The sequence below is a fragment of the Mytilus californianus genome, unplaced genomic scaffold (genome assembly GCF_021869535.1).
Source record: "Mytilus californianus isolate M0D057914Y unplaced genomic scaffold, xbMytCali1.0.p SCAF_7, whole genome shotgun sequence".
In the NCBI taxonomy this organism is placed as follows: domain Eukaryota; kingdom Metazoa; phylum Mollusca; class Bivalvia; order Mytilida; family Mytilidae; genus Mytilus; species Mytilus californianus.
Window position 1 is genome coordinate 79171980 of NW_026262723.1, and position 24518 is coordinate 79196497.

At 32.5% G+C, this 24518-nt stretch overlaps 1 long non-coding RNA gene across 2 annotated transcripts; it reads left to right on the forward strand.

Moving 5' to 3' along the window:
• The first annotated feature begins 6332 nt into the window (after nt 1-6332).
• LOC127708381 (uncharacterized) lies at nt 6333-22104 on the forward strand. 2 transcript variants are annotated; one of them, XR_007985256.1, is made up of 4 exons: nt 6333-6536; nt 10520-10637; nt 11078-11239; nt 21313-22104. It is a non-coding gene; the product is annotated as an uncharacterized LOC127708381 (long non-coding RNA). The 2 variants fall into 2 exon arrangements; XR_007985257.1 differs by lacking the exon at nt 6333-6536 and adding an exon at nt 10295-10409.
• The last annotated feature ends 2414 nt before the right edge of the window (nt 22105-24518 follow it).

The window sequence follows — 24518 nt, forward strand, 5'->3', positions numbered from 1 at the left end:
ATGAGTCTCATGTAGACGAAACGCGCGTCTGGCGTATTAAATTATAAGCCTGGTACCTTTGATAACTATGGTATGTATGCAATTGGCATTACAGTCAGGATGCTGAAAATATGTCGATATGACAACTGTTGCTATGGTCTTGATATTATATAAAAATACATAGTTAATGGTCTTTTCTGCTCGACCTCTTGAGTTAAAACCTCAGAGAAATGTTGGTTATGCAACACTGCAAACTGTGCTAAGCATGAATTTAATCAGTCGTTATGTAATGACATCATAATTAGTGTGATGTCAATAGCATAATGTTTACTTAAAAACCAATAAAAGGTTTTCACTGCAATACATTTAAAAAAAATAATTAATTTAAATTATGTGAATGCACAGTTTTTAATATTTGCACTTTATTGCGCTTTTAATTACATGATAACAATGACGTTCACACCAGATTATCGTGGTTTCTAAGGTTGAATATACTAGATTTCTAGTGCTAACATTAAGTAAGTATTTTAAGAGTTTTGAAATAAATCTAGAGTTTGCATAACTTCTCAGTTAAAATGTACTTTTAGACATCAGAAAATTTTATTAAATGCTTTAACGGTGTCTGCATATTGTAATTAAAGGTTATCATCATATGTTTCATCCATGTTGTGAACTGTGAAGGTATACTCGAAGAAATCAAATATACTTGCACACTGTTTTCAGAATTAATAAATATAGCGATATAAGGAACGATGCCTTATAGTGCTGAAACAGCCTAATTTTTTTCAGATTTGGACAAAAATACCCAGATTTATTCTGAAAGTCATACCGAAGAAGATAACACAAGAATATCTTGAAAAATCAGAACTATGGATTTCAATATGGGTCAATATCCCTAATGTACCTCAAATTAAGGTACTCAAAAAAGTAAAATAACAAAAATACCGAACTCCAATGAAAATTCAAAACGGAAAGTCCCATAGCAAATGGCAAAATCAAAAAATTAACACACCAAACGAATGGAAAACAACTGTCATATTCCTGACTTGGTACCGGCATTTCCTTATATGGAAAATGGTGGAATAAACCTGGTTTTATCGCTAGCTAAACCTCTCACTTGTATTACAGTCGCATAAAATTTAATTATATTGACAACAATGTGTGAGCAAATCGAAACAAGACATAATAGATAAAAATGTCAAAAATTGGGGTACAGCAGCCAACATTGTGTTATAATCTTAATCACTATAAAAACAAACAAATATTTTCAACAAAGAAAAACAAAATGATATGTAGACACTCTATAGACAAAGCACATAAGCAAAAATGAAAAATAAGAGTACCAAAAATGACCATAACACAATAACACAATGGCGGGGTGTGTAAATAACGAGCCACGCAAAAGGATATTATAGCACGTAAACAAAAATCTCTGTGCAGTGATATTGGACATGTTTAATTTCTAGAAAGTGACTGAGCTCAACCATTTGTGCTGATTTGATAAGCAGAGGACCATGGAATAAAGGCGTAAAAACGATAGAGGTATTACATGTATGCAAATTACTTATTGTGTGAAAAGGGGTATGTTTACCCCCCGAGAAACCGCATTACAAAGGAGATTGCAGAATATGCTTAATTACGTAAAAATTAATCTCACTTCGTATCCCGAAAATATAACTACATATGTGAAAAAGTCTCAGCTGCGAAACATGCATATCGGAGTATACTATATGTAGGCAGAAGAATTGAGGAAAAGGCTACACTTAGCGCCTACCTGAAATGAATTGTGCGTCTTGAACCAGCTTATTAAAACTGTACATTTTCTCCTAGACAAGATCTATATACATTTCGACAATAAAGTGTATCGACATGTTGTAGGTATTCCTATGGGCATTTGCGCATCTTTAGTAGCAGATCAGACTGCTAGTTTTCTTGATTGAATTGTTTTTCATTTATCAGGTCGGTGCCTTTGATGGCTTACTTTGCGGCATTGGTTTTGCTATTGTTGAAGGCCTTACGGTGACATTCAGTTGCTTACTTTTACGTCATTTGGTCTCTGGTGGAAAGTTGTTTCATTATCAATAATACCACATCTTCTTGTGTACATATGAACATCCGTTTTTGCTGGCAAACTGCGATATCTTCGTTATTGTATTGCATAGACGGCATCGTCATAGCTGCATTACGCTCAGAGCAAAATTGTCTGCAGATGAAATCATTCGGTATAAGATGGGAATGAAATATTTAAAACTGAACGGAGTTCTCCTTTGGTTCTTTTAGGTATACGTGCAAAAAGGAAACGCAAATTGTAGGGAAAGTGGGTGTTGAAAGGTACCTGCAATAAACTAAAGCTCAATATTTCTTTATCTAACTTTTTCTTAACCGCCCCTGGGTTCTTTTAAACACTTTCAGAATTTCTACCAGTCGAAAGATATCTGGTTTCGGCATGTACAAGTCAAAATCCAAAGCCTTAGCCCTGAATAAATCCATAGGCAATCATTTTATCAGGGTTATTCAACAACTATTTTTGCTACCCCACAAACGTTCATGGGTAAAATTCCTAGCTTATATAAATCTGTTTCATAATGTCTACATCTGGAGAATGGGTGTGTAGTGTAACATTTTTATCATTCATGTTCGAATTTCATTTTTTGGACAAAAATGCAACGGTACTTCTTGAATCTACAACGTTTTGGACAATTTTGATATCCGAGTCAACTTGGACCTCGAAAATTACTCTGATTTGGTGAACTAATCACACTTGAATGTTTATAGGATTAATATCCAAAAACTATACGATCTTGATAATTCAATTCTGACGAAAATTATTGCTCATGACAACTGATGATAATTGATTGATGTAATCTGTAACTCCGCACAAATCCCACAACTCTTGATTTATGAACGCCAGGAAAAGTTAAATAGCGCTCTTTTAAGTCGATAGTATTCGTCATATGCATACACAACCTAACCGTTATAAGTGCCTGAATAAATGAACACAACCCGCCAAATTTCATCTTTTATTTTTACTGGAATGTCTGTCTCAATTGGTTTAAATATATGAGGGATGTTTTCGGGAACATGACTATGTGTATTCTTAAAAATTATAAAGATCTACTCCAAATAAAAAAAAATTACAATTTTGCAGTTATATCAAAGCGTTTTATTTTGCGACACTTAACGCTACTATATCATATTCTAAATTGAAAGAACCACACTGATCTTAACAACAAAAACACCGAAGATGATGTCATCAAAATGCTTGAAATTTTAATCGGCGACATATGTGTTGAGTTTGCTTGATTGATATTTCAACAGACAGTCGGTATTCCAATGGGTACTAATTGTACACTAATTAAATAGCGCTCTTTTAAGTCGATAGTATTCGTCATATGCATACACAACCTAACCGTTATAAGTGCCTGAATAAATGAACACAACCCGCCAAATTTCATCTTTTATTTTTACTGGAATGTCTGTTTCAATTGGTTTAAATATATGAGGGATGTTTTCGGGAACATGACTATGTGGATTCTTAAAATTATAAAGATCTACTCCAAATAAAAAAAAATTACAAATTTTGCAGTTATATCAAAGCGTTTTATTTTGCGACACTTAACGCTACTATATCATATTCTAAATTGAAAGAACCACACTGATCTTAACAACAAAAACACCGAAGATGATGTCATCAAAATGCTTGAAATTTTAATCGGCGACATATGTGTTGAGTTTGCTTGATTGATATTTCAACAGACAGTCGGTATTCCAATGGGTACTAATTGTGCACCCTACGTTTGTACTCACATGAGGCAGAATCCATACGGATAAGGAAATTTGTGAGTTGAGAATCTATCGTCGGCATTATATTTCGCACCTGTGCCTGTCTTGGAATGGCTATTGTAACCAGGGTTTACTTGGTTTACTTGGTGTTTGACTTGAAGCAATACATGCGTTTTTACTAGACTCCAAACTACCTTGGTTAGAAATTAGGGCGATTGTAGATAACCGATTAATCTCGTAAGTCGATTCGGATAAAACAAGTCAAACAAAAACTGAGAAACAGTGCTAGCCAATGTATGTGCAAGAACTGTTTTATCTATTCTAATGTATAATAAGAAAGAAAAAAAAACATGCACTAGAGCTTGCCAATGGATAAATGTAAAAAAATTAAATTAAATAAAATTTCGCGAAATTCTATAAATTCTCTTGGCACGTTAACAGCATGTCGAAACATTACATCATACGTATAAAACTCTCAAGCTGAAGGTTATTTCGTTACTTTTAAGCTTTAAATTCTGATGAAATTTCATCAAAATAGAGTTTTGATGTAAGTTGTTTTATTTTCGATTCTTTTGCATTATTCTCACATTTATGGATTTCAGTAAGTGAACATGACAGCTCACTCCTATAGTTGATGACTTCTATATCATTTGGTCTGTGTCGGAGGGTTGTCTCATTGGCAATTATACCACATCTTCTTATTTTTATATTCACTCCTTAGTAACGACTTGTCAACTTGATTTTACGGTAAATAGTAGCCAACGAAAAAAAAATTGTACATAAAAAATTGCAAATGTTTGGGTTGAGATTTATTAGCATAAACACTTTTTTCTAGATGTTATTTAAGAAATAATTTATGCAAGCCATATATTTATTGGAAATATTTTGTTTTTTCCTACACGGATTACATACACGACATATTTATCTTCGCTTCAGTTTTCTAAATTATATGTCCAATGAGAATCGAAATAATTCATGCATGTCATAGATTTGTTATCATTTTCACATGGCTTGGGCAAATATATTACTTAATTTTATCCTACGCTTGCGCTCGGATGAAATTCGAATATAACGGCCTAGGCCATGGCAAAATCTCCAACAATTCTATGGTTTGCATGAATTTCATCTTAATTTTGTACACTTCCATATATGTATATCTGTAATAAATACACTTATGTGCAGCATAAGTGACTTTATGGTACAATGAAATATTGTAACTTTTATTTGTCAGTCTTTTGATATCATGTTTGTAAATTTTTGAAATATGTAGAAAATAGGTTTGTACATAGGTATATATCTCACATGAAACTTTTAGGAATTTTGTAATTGATATGGGAACGCTACTTCAAGCACATGTTTTAATATGCAGTCTCTTTTTGAAATAGCTGATGAAGGAAGAACGTACAGAAAGTTGGTGACACTCAATTTCATAAAAAATTTAATCTAGCCATGTCTTTACACACACTTATACTAGGTCATTCCATTTGCCAACGGCTTCACAACCACCTGCAATCAGGAAACGATCATAGACACCAATTAAACTTCAATTTGGCAAATACTTCAACTGTGGAGTGGCATGGCATAGGAGGAAGAACTATTCATAAAATGATAAAGTTCGACATGGTCATAGTTAAACTTAAAAAACCCGAATGTGTCATTCTCCTAGCTGGTTGTAACGATGTTGCAGAGAACACGTCTGTTGAGGAAGTGGCGTATCAATTGATAAGTTTCTGTTCGCTCCTGACAAACACGTATGGCGTTCGACGAGTAGTAATATGTTCCCTCATGCCACACTTCCCACGGGCTAATTTCAGATTTAAGAAATATGGATACAATCGGGATAATATAAGTTTCCGAGATAGGGTTTACAAGAATATGTTTTACGAAAAGGCACAAGAAATAAATAAAATGATAAAAGACGAGGTTGAAAAATCATCGAAATTTATCTTTTGGGACCATAACAAAAGATTTTCCTTCGACACCACAAACAAAAACTCATGCAAAGATAAATTTATTTCCGATGGAGTACATCTAAATACGAAAGGTCAATACCACTTGTACAAGTCAATACGAGGGCCAGTTATAAATGCCTGCAAAGAAATTAAATTAGAAAACGGAAATTACCACGTATCCGAACCGTACACGTACATTTTGTAATCTTTGGAAAACTTCCGGTACATAATATATGGCCACCGAAAGGTAAATTATTATGGCGGAACCTTGCAATTTTCAGATGATTGATAAAAAAACGGACACAAACACACAATATTAATGATTGAGGATCGTCCAGCTTAAATTATTCAAACAAGCAGGTTAACATGAATTATCAAACCTTAAATCCAAAGAAAAATAAATAGACTAATTAAATAAAAATAAAAAAGGCCTTAAAAATTTTCTTTTTGATATAATGATTGAACTATCAAAAATATTGTATAAAGTTTGCGTTAGTATATTTCAGACAAAGCCTGCAAAAAGAAAATCATCATCTGGAGTGGCAGGCGCCATTAAAAAAATAAAGAATGCCACCCAGAGGAGGAAAATACACACAGCTAGCCTGAGTAGGCCTTCCACTCCACCAAATACCCCAGCAGTTATGTCTCCAGATGACATGGAGGATCTGACCAACAGAGTCACAGAAAGAGTCGCCAGCCAGATGGAAAAGAGAATTGAAGAAATATTTAATAAAATGACTTCCCAAGGAAATACTGGCAAATCGTGTGTTCAGGAGGCTGAAGTTCAGCATCATGTTGACTCCCTAAATAGAAACATTCAAGGTAATGAAGATCAAAATCATGACACTACAAATGAAGTTGTGAGCCCAGAGGTTCTGGCTGTACAACCAACAGTTCAGAAACCAAAGCATTTGTCAGTTGCTATCTCAAAACAGGGGGCAACATCCCTGATAAGATAAAATAACAAATATGGGCGGGAAGATACATTGACTTAAATTCCCACATTAAATATAAATTACAACTTGTTCAAGGCGCTGACAACCCCGAATTGTCAATTACAGAAGAGAGAAACAAGAGAACATTAACCCTTAACCAGTGGCCATCAGCCTAGAATAAATTTACTGCGGTATGTACAAAAAACCCTGAATTAGGGTATGTCATTCCCCACCATATGGAAATTATTCTGGAAATGTCAAGAGAAGGAGGGAACTGGCAATATTATGATATCGAATTCAGGAAATTATTAGAAAGAGGAGAAGCACAATGGGGTTGTACACACCTAAAGCTATATCTCATAGCAAAATTGCAAGTAAATGTTAAATCTGGGACTGACAAAACAAACAAAAGCGGCAATACTCGCTGGCCAATTTGAGTATGCTTTTCATTTCATAAGGGTTTAGGTTGTAAGTTTGGTGAAAAATGCAAGTTTCAACACAGATGTTTCAATTGTGGCTTCAACCACTCATTCTCTACATGCAAAAACCCAGTTCGTCTTCCTTATAAGTTCACCAAACCAGTAATAACTCATAAAAGATACAAGGCGGGAAAAACCAGCCCTTTCGAGTCGAAAACAGAATACCCTCCCTATCTAGTAACAGAGACGATGCCTCTTCCCCAAGGACAGAAAAGACTGTCACCACCAGAAAATGAAGTTAACTATAATTCTAATTGCAGTACACCAGTTAAGGTTGACAGGCTTTCAAATTGGTTAAAAGGACATAATATTAAAATGTACAAATACTTAGTTAAGTGGTTCAAATATGGGTTTAACGTGGGATTCAGAGGTTCTGTTCATGATAATACAGTCGATAACTTGTTATCAGCAAAGACTAAACCAGATATCGTAAGACGAAAAATTCAAAATGAAATTAGTGCAAATAGATTTGTTGGCCCTTTTGATTCAAATTCAAAACCTTTCACGGAAATGCAATTATCCCCTCTTGGCCTAGCAAAAAAGAAACTGCCAGGGACATAAAGAATGATCCACCACTTATCTTTCCCTGAAGGGTCATCAATCAATGACAGCATACCACAAGACAAATGCAACGTACAGTACGCTTCCATTCAAGATGCAATATAACTGATTAAGATCGTAGGAAGAAATATTTTTTGTGCAAAAACTGATATATCCAGTGCATTTAGAATCATAAACATAAAAGAATCACAATATAACCGGTTTGGTTTCATGTGGGATGGGAATTACTATTAAGATAAAATTTGCAAATGGGTTGTAGTTCCAGTTGTCAAATTTTTGAGAATTTTTAGAACAACACTTGAATGGATCGCCAAAAATAAAATAGTGATTCCAAACATTGTTCATATTTTAGAGGACTTCATGGTTGTTGACAAAACTGAAGATGGATGTAAGAAAAAATTAGAACGTTTTCTTGCGATTTGCAATGATATGGGTATACCAATTTCAAAGGAAAAAAACATTCCAGCCATCGCAGGTCATGAGTTTTGAAATAGACACTAGGTTGATGGAAGTTAGACTTCCCATCGATAAGCTTGTGAAATGTCACGATCTTATAAATGTAGTGTTACAAAAAGAAAAAATTACATTGAGGGAACTTCAGTCTATCATTGGTACACTCAACTTTGCTTGTGTGGTTGTCATACCAGGAAGGGCATTCCTGAGAAGACTAATAGACTTAACAATTGGGGTAAAAAAATCCTTTCAAAGAATACGTATGACAAAATCAGTTAACTTTAATGGGAAGTCATTGATTTTATCAGACCGTTGGTTAACGTCTGATCAGTTACATTTGTTTACAGATGCCTCTGGTACATACGGTTATGGTGCTTTGTTTGGTTCACAGTTGTTCTCAGGCAAATGGGACACAAAATGGCAAAAACAAAATATTGACTTTTTAGAGCTTTATCCCATAGTCTTGGCAGTCGAAATATGGGGCTACCAATTCCAAAACCAGTGCATAAATTTTCATACAGACAATATAGCTTTAGTGTCTATAATTAACAAACAAACATCTAAAGATGCGTTGATTATGTTTCTAATAAGGAGACTAGTTCTACACTGCTTGAGAAAGAATGTGAACTTTAAGGCAAAACACATATATGGTTCAAAAAATGTATTGGCAGATGCACTTTCTCGTCAACAGGTACAGAAATTTCATCGGTTAGCACCATGGGCAGACACTGTTCCCAAACCAGTTCCCAATCTACCAGATTTGCCAAGCTGCAGAAACCCTAAAATCTAATTTTTAACAACATATTATCTGACTCCTCACAAAAAACTTATAGAAGAGCACTTATCCACAATGTCTGTAAATTGTGCCTTTTAGTATATGATTGGTTTGTATCAAGTAGATACATTGGTGGGACACAATGTCTGTAAATTATGTCTTTTAGTATATGATTGGTTTGTATCAAGTAGATACATTGGTGGGACACAATGTCAGTAAATTGTGTCTTTTAGTATATGATTAGTTTGTATCAAGTAGATACATTGGTGGAACACAATGTCAGTAAATTGTGTCTTTAGTACTGTATATGATTGGTTTGAATCAAGTAGATACATTGCTGGGACACAATGTCAGTAAATTGTGTCTTTTTAGTATATGATTGGTTTGTATCAAGTAGATACATTGGTGGGACACAATGTCTGTAAATTATGTCTTTTAGTATATATGATTGGTTTGTATCAAGTAGATACATTGGTGGGACACAATGTCTGTAAATTGTGTCTTTTTAGTAAATGATTGGTTTGTATCAAGTAGATACATATGGGGACACAATGTTTGTAAATTGTGTCTTTTAAGTATATGTTTGGTTTGTATCAAGAGAAAAATATGGGGACACAATGTCTGTAAATTGTGTCTTTTTAGTATATGATTAGTTTGTATCAAAAGATACATATAGGGACATCTGTAAATTGTGTCTTTTAGGATAAAGGACATTTGTGGGACACAATGTCTGTAAATGTTGTCATTATTTTACCTAATTCTGTTAAATCAATTGGAAACAGATGTTGAACACAATGTCCGTAAATTGTGTATCTTTAGCATATAATTTTGTTGCAAAACTTGGATACATTGATGAATTGTTGACACAATAATTGAAAATTTTTATTAACAGTATGTAAATTTTTAAGTTTTATCATTTGTATTAGTAGGATGATGGTTGGTGCAGGTTAACTGTAGGGCAGCCTTTTCAGCTCCATAAGAGCTTCATACGTCGTGGCACTATCTGCTCACAAAAGTTGAGATGTTACACTATTATTAACAAATTTATAGTCAATGGGAGATAACTCGAAATTGATCGACTTTTCAAAAATTTCCATTTTAATAATTGATGACATTTGCCTTTTTCACTTGTAACATAATATGCTTATGGGTTTAGATTGTACTAAAAGTATTGTATCTTTAAATTCACAATTGGTACTTATAATTGTAGTGTATGCAATTTTATACATGTATCTTTCGATATGATTGGTTTTGAAACATGAACTATCACATCTGTGGCCTGCATCATCATCATGATCATAACTTGTGTTAGTTTTTGTTTGACTTCAGCGGACCATAAATAAGTATTATATATTTTTTGGTAAAAAAAGCAATCATCATGTTAAAAAAAGTAACAGTCAAATCTATTTTTAGAATATCGGAAACTGACATTTGTATTGTGTGTTTTTATATTTGAGGATATAAATGTGTCAACTTCCTTAATTTTAGTGAGGTAAGTTTTTATTGTAATAATTGTTGCAATGTTAATTTAACGATTTATAGAAGACTAAAATAACACAATATCAAATTAAAATATATCTTTTCGTATTTTTTACTGTATAGGTGTAATTTGAAATAGATCACAACACTAAGAGAGTCACAATACAGATTAGAGGAAATGGTCGCAAGTAGTGTAACAATCGGCTCAGAAGATATTGAAATACATAAAAACCAAGCCGAGGTAACATTTTAAGCACTTACTATTACTAAATTGACCGTAAAGACAAGTATGTTTGGGTTGATTGACTGTTATTCGCAGAACGTCTAGTTGTACGTTTGGATTTTGAAATGTAATTTTACATTATATCCTGCTAATCGATAAATGCCAAAAATCTATTTTATAGAGTGAACACAAACTCCATGTAAATTTTTCCTGAGTAATGTTTTGCTTTCACAAGTCAGTTAAAGTAGCTTACTTAAGTATATTTGTATGTAATTAAATTTACAATGTCCTCGTTTTATTATATAGAGATACATGTAACTTCTGACGAGAATACCTGTTGCAAAATACAAACAGGCACACTTATTTATTAAATAATCACGTTTAAGAGGTAAAACTTCATTATTTTAAAAGCTTAAATTTCGAGTTATCGTTCTTTAATTGCAACATCAAATTTTCAGAAAATAGTACAGACAGTATCCATAAGAAAGCGTAGAAAGTTAACCTCACTAACAGATGAACAAACCATAAAGAAAATTAAAACTGACTGTGATAATATTGTACCTGAAGAGGAGAACGATGACAATAATATACAACAACATGTGAAAAGGAGGAAAGAAACGGTAATTTTATCACATCCAAATAAACACTTGTATAAAATAAAGTCCGTTTAAGATGGAACTTAAAACATTTGTTTTTTTGTTAAAAAATCTGATTTTTAACTTTAATGCTCATTTATTAGCAGTGTAAATTTGTCGACGTAGTAGAAGACCTCTGACAATAAATTTAAGAGTGTCTTCTTTAGTAAGTAAAAAGTTGTCCATTAGGTTTTATGTTAAAAATGAACAAGATATAATAAAGGGTAGTAGAGTGAATGCATTGACCGTTATAGCAACTGGTCATGTTTTCTATTCATGGTTCTAAACAACATAATTTAAATACGAATGGAGATCATCTTGGTCAATTGCAGGGTACTTCCAAATGATACTGTTAATGACAATTGAATGGCTGTTATGGAAATAAACTGCACCTCCATGTGTACAGGTTCTCTGGGAAATACATATTTACCATATAGACCTAATGGACGACTGTTTTATTTATTGGCAAAAAATTCTGTCAAAAGTTGTCAGAGCTCATATAAAAATTAGGAAAATATGGGATATAAATTCAGTTACCACATATGAAATTTTGATTTTTGAAAATTTGTTTTTGAAGATATATAGAACTGAAATAGACTTTACTTACAACATTAAATTTGGTCTTATAAACTGGTGACCGACGCTAGATGAGACCCCTACTGTATTCACTGATTATTTCAGTAATTGTAAATATATTATCTTACCTTTAATCACTTCTCACTTTATCAAAATTAGTCTTTGCTATGACCAATTCGATCGCTAATGCACTGACGTTTACACTCTATAGCTACATTTATATTGTACATGAATATAAAATATAGAATAAATGTTATTACATATAATAAATGTCTTCCTTTCACTTTAGTGATTTAATAGTATAAACTGCAACAAAAATTATGATGAATTTTCAACATGTTAATTTTTGAACTGTTGAAGTGAAAAGTAGAACTTTTCTTCAATCCATGTGTTAACTTTGCAAACATTGTTAGTATGCAAGTCAGCTTATATTTGGGAATTCCAATTTTTTCATTTCCTCGTCTTAATATTTTGAAATAATCATCAAAATGATGTACCCTACCATAAATTGATAGAGGATCACTAATCATATCGATTTCTGAATTCAAAATTGGGACTAACTCGAGTATAAAACGATCCTTGGTAAAGGGTTGCTGCATACAAGGACGATATTAAAACAACGGTTCTTAATGGAAAGTATGAAGTTATATCTCTTCGTAAGTTTTACGGTCGCCATCATGCTGTAAATTGCCGTTATGAAATATGACAAATGACCAGACAATTTCCATTTCCCACAGCCAATTCCGTCCCCTTTCATTAAATATGTTAGCGGCAATAAGAGAAATTAGGCATTAAGCTTAAATCCTAGGCAATAAGTTATTGCCTGAAATTTTCAGGCATTAAGCTAATTTCCTGAAATCTGATGAAGAATATTCAACCTATTACTGAACATCATTTCAGGCAATAAGTTGAGTTTGGGATATTTGTTTTATCTTCCAAATACATGTTGAAATACTATTTTAACAATTATATTCCAAAAATTGATATATAAATTCATTTAAAAGATCTTCAATTTTTCGTATTCAAAGAAGAACTTATTCATATTTCTTTGTGGTAATGCAAAAATAATGAGTTTTAAACAAGTAATTGTATCTACTGGAAAAGGGGGATTTGAAGATTCTATCTGAAAATTTTCTTAAGAAAAAACACTCTTCACTGGTCGAGCCGGTTTGAGCTGGTCACAAATAGACAACTGTAGATATGAATTTTGCCAGTCACATCACCTTTCCATTGGTTTTATTGAATATATAAATTTTCTTTAATACCCATCTTGTCTTTTTCACTTCTTAATCTGGATTATTAGCATTTAAACGACAACAAATTTCTTTAATCTTTGCGGAATATAAATTTGACTCAGGGAAAACAAAGATCATATACCTAAGGCAAAAGTACAATGAACAATGAATGGCAAATATTAAACTTTTGGCACCAGTAAAGAAGGCAGTTATAGGCTATATTAACTAAAAATGGCATAACATTTTTCCCATTGGAGGTTTGAAAGACTGGTTACTAAAGTAAAAGAGAATGATGAGGGAAATTCCAAAGTTTATGTTTTTCTAGAGGAACTGTATGTATTTTAAGACCGTATAATTTAACAACCTTAAAATGGCTTTGCAAACATTATCCATGATTCCATTGTACTATTTCTTCTTTAAAATTGTAACTTGATAAAAAGTGCACAGAGAAAGGAGTAGAACTAAAACCCATGTTATCCAGAGGACAGGTTGATTTAATGGATTTCCAATCAAAGTCAGATAGAAACTATATTGTCTTTTAGTGTACCAAGATCACCTAACAAAATTTTAAATTATTAAAGCTCTTACGTCAAAAGGTGCTTCAAAGGTGGCTTTTAATTTAATTGATGTTTTCACAATATTTTGTGTGCCACATATACAGCAAGGTGACAAAAGTCATGAATTTTCAGCTTTGGCTATATCCGAATGAATGCTAATGTGGCCAGAACTAGTTATTGTTCACAGGAAGCTAATACCTCCCTAAACACAGGGTAGTTTGAAAGGTCAAACGGAAATATTCATGACATGCTAACTGAAATGATGAGGGATTATCATCTATTAAGAAAGTGGTCAATTGGAATCTAATTCGTCCATATGCAAAAGAATTATACTCTACGCAAATGTATTGGACGATCAACAGGTGCAAATGCTAGAAACATAAAATAGTCAGTGCCATAGCTGCACACCAAGTAGTAACAAATAAATTTCAATACAATTTTATATCTATATAAAAATAAGGAGATCTGGTATGATTGTCAATGAAACAACTACCCAACAAGTTTACATATATTTTAAGAGGTTTATTCAATGAGTTTTAATATCAATATTTTTCTAATGATTTTATTTCAGGTAATTGTCATTCAAATTTCAGTTCTTATTATTTTATTATGTACCAAATGTATTTCAACTTTGAATATTTTTTTTTACTCTCATTTTTATTTTAGGCATTAACATTAATGCCTAGACATAATTTTCAGGATTTAAGTTTAAGTCCTAGGATTTAAGAGTAATGCCTAACATTATTTATTTACTGCCTAGGCGTTAGCTTATTGCCTAGGATTTAAACTTAATGCCTAATTTCACTTATTGCCACTAACATATACATCACCAAATGAGACGTATCACGGGTTTTTTTTTTTTTTATTATCAATGGTAATACGATAAGTGTCACGTCTAGTTGAGTATTAACTGCTTACCTTTCTGAAACACTCGAGTTCACACTGATTTTTGATGGGGCTGGTGCTTGTAAGTCTTTAGTTTTCCGTGTAGTTTTTTGTGGACAGGTGTTCTTCTTTTCGTATTTGATCTTTTGACCATGGTGTCGACTCTTTCTACAACAGATTGTTTTTAATTGTCCAACTTGGTATTTGTTTACTTATGTATATATTTTTTACAAAAATATCGGATTAAGAAACATTATGTTACTTTATAATATACCCCTACTCCACATATTTTTATAATAAGAAAAAGAGGAACATCCGAAACACTTTTCTAGAATTTCTTTAAGCAGGAACGCTCAAAACTAAATATTTGAAAGCCAAGAATTTTTAAATTATGTTTCTAACTTTCAATTAATATGTGTTTTATGACTAGAGATATACAGTTCAAACGACCATTTCCTTAACAAGTTAAACAAATATTTTTAATTACTTTTCTTCATTGTTAGAAATTAAATTGTATTCATTTACAGGCATTTTACTTAAAGGACCTTTAGCTGTCAAATTCATGTTCACCGATTTGACTCAAATTCTCATATTTGATTTATAACATACTAAAACGTATATAAAAATTTCAAAAGTCTAAAATAAACAATTAACAATGAATGGACTCGATAATATGTATCAACATTTCGTGTGAATTTTTGTCTAGAAGTCATCTAATTAACTATCGAGATGATCTCCGAAGACTGCCTATGGAACGCCAACACTGTCTTGTTATGACCATTTTCATTATATTATGTGCATTTACCTTTATATGGTGTGCACTTGTCATTATATGATGTGCAAACACCTTTATATGATGTGCAAACACCTTTATATGATGTGCAAATATCCTTATATTATGTGCAATTATCCTTATATGATGTCCAAACATCCTTATATGATGTGCAAACATACTTATATGATGTGCATATATACTTATATGATGTGTAAATATCCTTATATAATATGCAAATATGCTTATACATGTATGATGTGCAAATGTACTTATATGATGTGCAAAGATCCTTATATGATGTGCAAATATACTTATATGATGTGCAAATATACTTATATGATGTGCATTTTCCATTATATTATGTACAAACATCTTTATATGATGTGGTTGTGTCATTATGTTACGTGCTTGTAACCTTATATAATGTGGTTTGGTTTACTTCATCATATGATGTCGAAACGTCATTATATGATGTGCTTTCATCATCGTTATGGTCAATGAACATGATTACGATTAGAACGATTACTGTCTACGTCATAAATGATTCCGATCTGCTTCTGCGGAATTACTATAAACCCGGCTCAAATCTGCAGCTATTGTTTGGAAAATGGTTGAGATTTAAAAAGAGATAAACCTTGGCATGTTGGTACCTCGTTTTAAGATGTAAAAAATCACATTTAATATTGTGGAAAATTGTCAAAATTTGAATTGCAAAGTTTAGTTTCAATCGATTGGTCTACAATAATGAACATACGGAGTCTACAATAATGAACATACGGTTAAAATCATTAAATTTAAGAAATAATTCTTTTATGCCATGCTCTATGCTCATTTTAACAAGGGTAGGCATTATATTTGTCAATATCTTTAAACCTAGCGTTAGCGTTTTTTTCTATAAGAAGTTAATACATGAATTTCCAATATGTTCATTTTTGTAAATTTTACCTTGCTGATCATTTTAGCTGTTCAAGTTTCTCTTTATATATTACTTTTCTCAAGATAGACACAAAAAATGGGCAAACATCGGACATTGATAGGGTAATGGCTCATATAAGGGACCGGTCATTTGTAACCTCAAAAAGAAGGGATAGGAAGAAATAAAGGTGGCCTTTAATTTTATTATTTTTGGAATGGAAAGGTGGTATTCAATTTTTTATAGTTATAGATTTGCCGCCGTATAATGTTATGGCGATGTCTTCGTTATCCGTAGACATCTATTTTTACGCCTCGTTCCGCTTAATCCTTAGTTTCAACAATTTCTTCTAGAAGACTATTTTTCATCTGAAGCTAAATTATATTGAATGAAGGTGTGGTAAATATCAATGAGACCATAACCGGCATATCCAAATTAAGTTCCCTGAAGTCGCAAACAACATCCACACTTGAAGTTCTAGATCCACTACTGACGCAATATTTTAAATTTATAATGCAATAGAAACTTAATGCGTTGTTTTTTTTGTTATTACGACAAAAGTATTGAAAATGTGTGTGTGTGTGTGTGTTTGTGTGTGATTGTTCGGTGGTGGTTTTTTTTGGGGGGAAGGGGTGGATTGAAATGCTTATGTCTTTGGAAAGGGGGGTCTTGATTGTTTTTCCTTCTTCAAGGTGTAGACTTGAAAAAAATAAGAGAAATTCCATGTTTCCTCCCACGTCCCCACCCCAAATGAAAGAAAATTACCATAATAATAATTTATTTATTTTTAAATCTGTTCTTGTCTATCCCATTTTACAAGGAAAGGTATCTTTACTATAGAGTGTATTCAAACACATTGCACTATTTTGTTTTTAATCTATTGAAGTTTCCAGGATAAATGCAAAATATTAAAAGCCGCTGCCGTAAATCTTCACTTGGAAAAATTTAAAACACCACTCTCTATATGTAAGAGACCAACAGGTCTCAGTAAACAATAAATAAAATTTAATGCAGTTTTTACGTTCATTTAGACACCAGTCTGATTAAATTACAGATATTGTGTGTTCAAGCTTTGCTTACACCGATCTGAAAACGCTCCATTCTATTTTCTGTTTTAAAGACCATTGGGATTCTCTGGTTTTGTCTGATTAATCCACACCTTCAAAAATATGAAGGCTGAAATTTCATTGGCTGATGTAATATTTACCAGAACAGAAAGTAAAATGAAGTTGTCAGATCCTTGTAACCAAAGCTTAGACAGATGATCTGTACATTTGTACCTTTATCAGATTGGTTATGCACCGACTCTTCATCTAGTGTGGGCAGGAGCACGTGTATTTCCTTGTGCTCAGGACAAACAAATTTTTTTGACTTTAATAAAAAAATAACATGGTTATTTTTTTTTTTAATTTCATTATTGTTTTATTTTTTCCCTCATTTTAAATGGAAACAAACTTTTTCGCTTCCCTTTTGAAATAGATAAAATATCTTTGAAGAAATTTGGAATCAAACATTTACAAAAAAACATGCCCCCCACTCACCAAAAAAAGAATGGTTGGTACGTTAGCCCTGTTTACTTGAGTCTGGAGGTGTATATATGAGCGGCTTCCCACGAAACCTTTTATATTGCGGGTTACTGTCTAGTGGCGGTGCTTTCGTGGTAGCATGTTCGCCTCGAGTGCGGGCGGTCGTGGGTTCGAACCCCGGCATGATCAAAACCAAAGACTTTCAAATTGATATTTGCTGCTTCCCTGCTAAGCACGCGAATTTAAGGAGTAAGAGCAAAGGCTGGTCGGTGGCCGAGAGGTCTAAGTAATCGAACTACTGTATCACTAGCCTGTCAACACTTAGGTTGTGAGTTCGAATCCCGCACGTGGCAGGTAAGCTCGACTCCAATCTTAATTGACTAGAATTGTCAGTGTTCCTACCGAAGGTCGGTGGTTCTCTCAGGGCACTTCGGCTTCCTCCACCAATTAAACTCACCGCCACGAAATAGCATGATAGTGTTGAAAGTGGCGTTAAACATCAATCAATCAACAAATTAATCAATCAATCATCCATGCCGGTATAATTATGGCTTCTATATATATCTTTATTCTCATAAAGTCAATGCATGACATCAGTACAGAGATAACAACAATAACTATTTACAATATATACAAAACAAGGGAGAGAGGTTACAAAAGTCACTAGCCAGGAGGACAAACACACGTGTTTATATTTTTTTTATAAATGAACAAAGCATCTTCAGTACTGGTTTTCGAGTACTCGGCATAAGTTCAGAGAATTTAACTGTATTATGTCGTTGTACAAAATAGGATGATAAATACTCTTTACGTTTTTGATCGAAAAAAGTACATTCAAATATATAGTGATATTCTTCTCCAATTTGTCGATTGTTACATTGATGGCAAAAACGGTTTTCTCTTAATACGTTTTGCCACCTTCCTGTTTCAATCGGCAATTTGTTATTAGTCGTCCGAAATTGACAGAGAACAACGGCATCTTTAAAGTCCAAAATATTAAAATATTACTCAAATTCCCGGTTTTTCTTTAAAATTTTGTAGTTAATAGCTTTTGACGAATTTTGGATTAGCGAATTCCAATTCTGTAAAATGTCAGCTTCATCTTTTTGACAAAAAATAGTCAAGCCCATTCTGTTGTATGGGTGCGAAGTATGGGGTTTTAGTAATAATGATATATTAGAAAAGATACATTTAAAATTCTGTAAATTACTTTTAAATCTGAAATCCTCAACACCAAATTATATAGTTTACGGGGAACTAGGTCGCCATCCGGTCGACATAGATATAAAAGTTCGAGCAGTATTATTTTGGGCAAATTTGATATCCGGAAAACAAGCAAAGTTTTCGTTTATATTATATTAACTTTCTCGCCATATGAACGGTCATCATAACATGCAGACTACATGGATTCTGTTTGTCAAAAAAATATTTCAAAATTGTGGTTTCTCATATATATGGGAAACACAAAGTTTCATTAATAAAGATTGGTTAAAAACTGTTATAAAGCAAAGATTGTTAGACCAGTTTCTACAGAAAGCTGATACATCCTTCCCATTCTCAGGACTTCGTACATGGCTTTTAAGGCCTTATCGGAAAAATGTTTTTTGTCATATTAAAATTCCCTGTTTTAGTAAAAACAATTCCCAAGTAGTTATACTGCTTTACTGTCTCAATGTTAGTGTCATTGTAAGAAAATCGGAAATTTTTTGGCAAACGTCCAAAACCAAACACTAAGGCTTTGGTTTTGTCAACGTTTACTTTCAATTTCCAAGCCTTACAATAATCATAGAAGGCATTGAGTTGAGTCTGCAGGTCCTGTGCTGTTTTGGCCAACAATACCGTGTCATCTGCGTACAATATAATAAAAAACTTAAGATATATTTCTAATTCTCTTTCCAGATCTTCTGCTATAGTTTTAAGTCCTGTAATATTTTTACTGAGAAATTTTCACAGTCATTCAAAAGTAAAGAAAATAGGAAAGGTGATAAGTTTTCTCCTTGTCGTACACCATTGTCACAAGCAAGCAAAGTATTCCGAATTACAAATTGAATTATTATATGATATACTAGATTTAATATCACTGTACATATTCAATATTACATTATACAGCTTACCATTTATATAATTCAATAACATTTTATAAAACAAACCATCTCGCCATATTATGCATGATTAGATAATTTAATAGCTATTGTTATGAAATATTTTTAAAACTGACGGTGTCTTTTGCAATGAATAGAAATAAGAAGATGTGGTATAAGTGCCAATGAGACAACTCTCCATCCAAGTCAAAATTTGTAAAAAGTAAACAATTATAGGTTAAAGTACGACTTTCAACGCGGAGCCTTTGCTCAAACCGAATAGCAAGCTATAAAGAGCCCTAAAATTTGTTTTATCATATTTTCGCCGCAGCCGGAAATTTCTTCAACTAGCTCCTGTTTAAATTGATCTTAATCTTCCTCCGAAATGTTTGAAACGTTGATTTTTTTTAAATTGCATTGTCTCATTTTTCCCATAAATTGCACTTTTGCTAGCGATAGCTACAGATTTGAGCCGGGTGTATAGTTACTCCGCAGAAGCAGATCAGAATCAGTTATGACGTAGACAGTAATCATTCTAATCGTAATCATGTTCATTGACCATAACGACGATGAAAGCACATCATATAATGACGTTTCGACATCATTTAATGAAGTAAACCGAACCACATCATATAAGATTACAAGCACATAATATAATGACACAACCAAATCAAATATAGATGTTTTCACATAATATAAGGGAAAATGCACATCATATAAGGATATCTGCACATCATATAAGTATATTTGCACATCATATAAGGATCTTTGCACATCATATAAGTACATTTGCACATCATATAAGTATATTTGCACATCATATAAGAATGTTTGCACATCATATAAGAATGTTTGCACATCATATAAGTACATTTGCACATCATATAAGTATATTTGCACCTCATATTAGTATATATGCACATCATATAAATATGTTTGCACATCATATAAGGATATTTGCACATCATATAAAGGTGTTTGCACATCATATAATGACAAGTGTTCATCATATAAAGGTAAATGCACATCATATAATGAAAATGGGCATAACAAGACAGTTATGGCGTTCCATAACTGCCGACGGTCATATAACCGGATATAAACATAGATATAAACATAAACTGGTATCGACCGCGTGCAATTGGATTGTTCTAGGACTGTTTGATTTCATATTGTAGGTTAACAAATATGTTTATCATCGTTTTTACCTGTGTTAGAATGATTTTCTTGTGAATCGAATCAGTCAACCAAATGATTCGTCCTTGTTTCACTTTCAATGTTGACATTATTTTCCTTTTAATAGCTGAATACATGCGTAACCCATCTCCGGCTAAGGGTTAAATTAAAGATCACATGAATTCGGATTCAAAGCGGTCGAATTATCCACTTGCATGTGAATAATTCATTAGCAATGTTATTTATCTTATTTTGACAAAATTGAACTAAATAATTTTTTGTATATTTCGTAGCTAATGCCCCTTTAACTCGATGTTTTTGTTCTGATTATCAGATAAAGTTTCCAAAGTTGTACCGATTACTTCATGATAATGAAAATGTAACTGAGGGATTATCAGCAAAATCACCAAATGCGCGGAAAGATGTTGCTACTCACGTTGCAACCGGAAGTAGAAGAGATTATCATTCTCAGTATATTTCAACATGTGCGTCGCTCGAAAAAGCGGAATATTTCAGGAATTTAAAACTTCAAAGTGGATATAGCTGGGGTATGAAACATATTGCTGAAATCGACGTTGATGGTTTACCAGAAAAAGTAGAAATAATCGATTTGACAACAAAGTCATTGAGGAAAAAATACGAAATAAGTGACATGGCTGCGAATGAAATATTTCACAAATTTGCAGAACGTCACCAGGAAGTTTTACTGGTGGGTACAGTTCCAGCATCATGTTTGAAATTAATAGAATTCGCTGGAGATTCAGACGCGGATACAAATGGTAGTGATTCTGAAGATTTGTTTGATATATGCAATTCATCATTAATCAATTTAGAGTCGTTTTAATTCCAGGCAGGATTAATGTATTATAATTTAAAACAATTTAGAACTACATTATCAACAAAGTCATAAAAAGCACGTTGATTTAGATAAATAGGAATAAGATTCCGAAAATAGTATAAATAATGAATAATATAAATATATATAATATAAACGAACATCCATGCAAATAAAAATATATTTCTACATTTTGTATATTTAACATTGCCATTTCAAGTAAAAATCTAAATTTAATATTTGATAAAGTTCCAAGATCATTACTTCCATTTATATATATAATTCTTTTTGAAGTTTAGAGTAAGTTGTAACTTTTATGGTACATTACTACTGTTGTACATAATCATATGATAGCCACTCATTGTAAAAGACTGTATTTTGACCGTTGGGTTTTTATGTGTGCCGTGGATTGCTTTCGTTAACCTTTATCTTGAATTTCCTTTTTTTCATATGTAAAGTTGCATTCATTATTTAATAATTACATTGCATGTATGTTTCACGATAATCCGTTAGTTTGATTGGCTAACAACAATCGCGCGTCATTTAAAAATTAACCTTCATATCAAAATGAAATGTTACATTCGTGATGACACGTGCTTCCAAAAAAGTGCACAGGTAAATAGAATAAAAACTTGATAACACTTTTTTTTCCATGGCCTTAGCATAAAATTGTAATGATCGTGCACACATTTATAGAATGAAGCGCTTCCGCGCTTCGTACAAAATGTGCTTCGGTCAACACTTTTACACCTCAATAAAATTACAAAAAGAAGCAATCATTTCTTAAAACAATCTTGATTACCATTGCCATTGTTTGATTATGTTTAAAACTAGAAATTGACTGTTTGTATTTCACTATCGAAACATAGAAGTGTCGTTTCCTTCTTATTATTTTTTTCATAGGAAAAGGGGATTGAAGGATTACTTAAATCATTAGTCTTTTAACCTAATGCACAGCAAAGCGGAGGGGATTGTTAATTTTTAAAAAGCGCCAGATGTAATAAATACCAGATTGCAACAATGCTACAAAAGGGGTTTAAACATTGATAGATTAGTGGTAAAATGTTAATGTCGAGGGTAACAAGCGTCTAAAATGTATTTTTTCTACACTGTATGACACAACAAATAAAAACTAATGTAAAGAATTGTTTTGAATACGATAATAAATGCTTTTTGATTATTAAACATCTTTAAACTGATTATTTAATAAATTGTTCTTCAATAAATTCTGATGTTTCTTATTTATAAAATGTATTAGTGTGTGTTGTTTAGATAATTCTAAAATAAGCACCTACTTTTTTCTTCGACCAAGAAAATATTCACTACAGAGACATGATTCAGATTGATACATCACATACATTACATTCAGAAACGGCTTCTATTTTTTGACAGAGATCAAAACCTAAATAATTTATTACAGAATGTACGAATATTACGAACCCTATAATGAGTTACATGATTTATAGTGCGATTGATACCGATGGTATTATATAGTAACAATATTTAAATCATAAATTAAAGAAGAATAAAAAAAAAAAAACAAGCCTTTTAGACCAATAGAAAACAATAGTCCACAAAACAGAAAAAAAACTTAATATTAAGGAACACGAACCCTATTTTAAACATGTTCAAACTTATTTTAAAAAAATGAAACAACACGTTATAAATTTTATGCGTCCGAAGCGCTTTTATGGATTTGCCTTCATTAGGAACTCTCAAAGCCGAATATTTGAAAGCCAATGATGTATAAGAACCGAAACAGTTGAAGAGCTATATGATCAAAAAGGACCTAAAAAATTAGCAAAATCCATCTATGGTCAACTTTTTCTTGGGGGAGTTGAAATCTTAGTTTCTTTATAATTTCGAAATTTATAAACGGACAATTTTAGAAAAGTTTGTTAGAAATTGAAGGTGTTTCTTTTAATCAACTGATTTTTTGGGACTAAGGGGAGATAAAAGGTATTTCAACTGTTAACCTACTAAAAAGAGCGTAAATTATCGGATCTCATATCCAACTAAATAAGACATCGCGTGATTTCGATGACGTAGAAATCTGCCATCTTTAGTAAAATTGTCTTATAGAAATTGCATTGGCCATTCAATAAACTTTAATTTGTCTGTTAATCCGATCCGTTTTCTAATTTTTGCACCTCTATCCTTTGTCTTCGTACGTAAATCTTTCTTAACATGTTGACCCTGACAGTTTAAATTTAATTGAAATTACGTCCCTGGTCATTTTTAAATATTGTTCTTTTTCTCCTAAGGGGCCTCGGTAGCCGAGTGGTCTAAGTAGTTACTACTGTAATCACTAGCCAGTCAACACTGAGGTTGTGAGTTCGAACCCCGCTTGTGCGGGTGCACTCGACTCCAATCTTAATTGACTAGGATTGTCAGTTTTGCTATCGAAGGTCGGTGGTTTTCTCCGGGCACTCCGGCTTCCTCCACCAATAAAAACCGGCCGCCACGAAATAGCCCAAAAGCGGTGCTTAAAAATGGCGTTAAAACACAAAAAATCATAAATCAAATCTGTTTCTCCTCCTCTGTCCGTTGACTGTATTGTAAAACTAAAAAAACTTTCGTCTTCTTATACATCAATTTCACAAATTCCTAAAACAAATGTATAACTTTGCACCTATATTCTAACATCTGAAACATACGTCTATCCACTGCATCCTATTTATAACAGTTTAATTCGTTGGCAAATT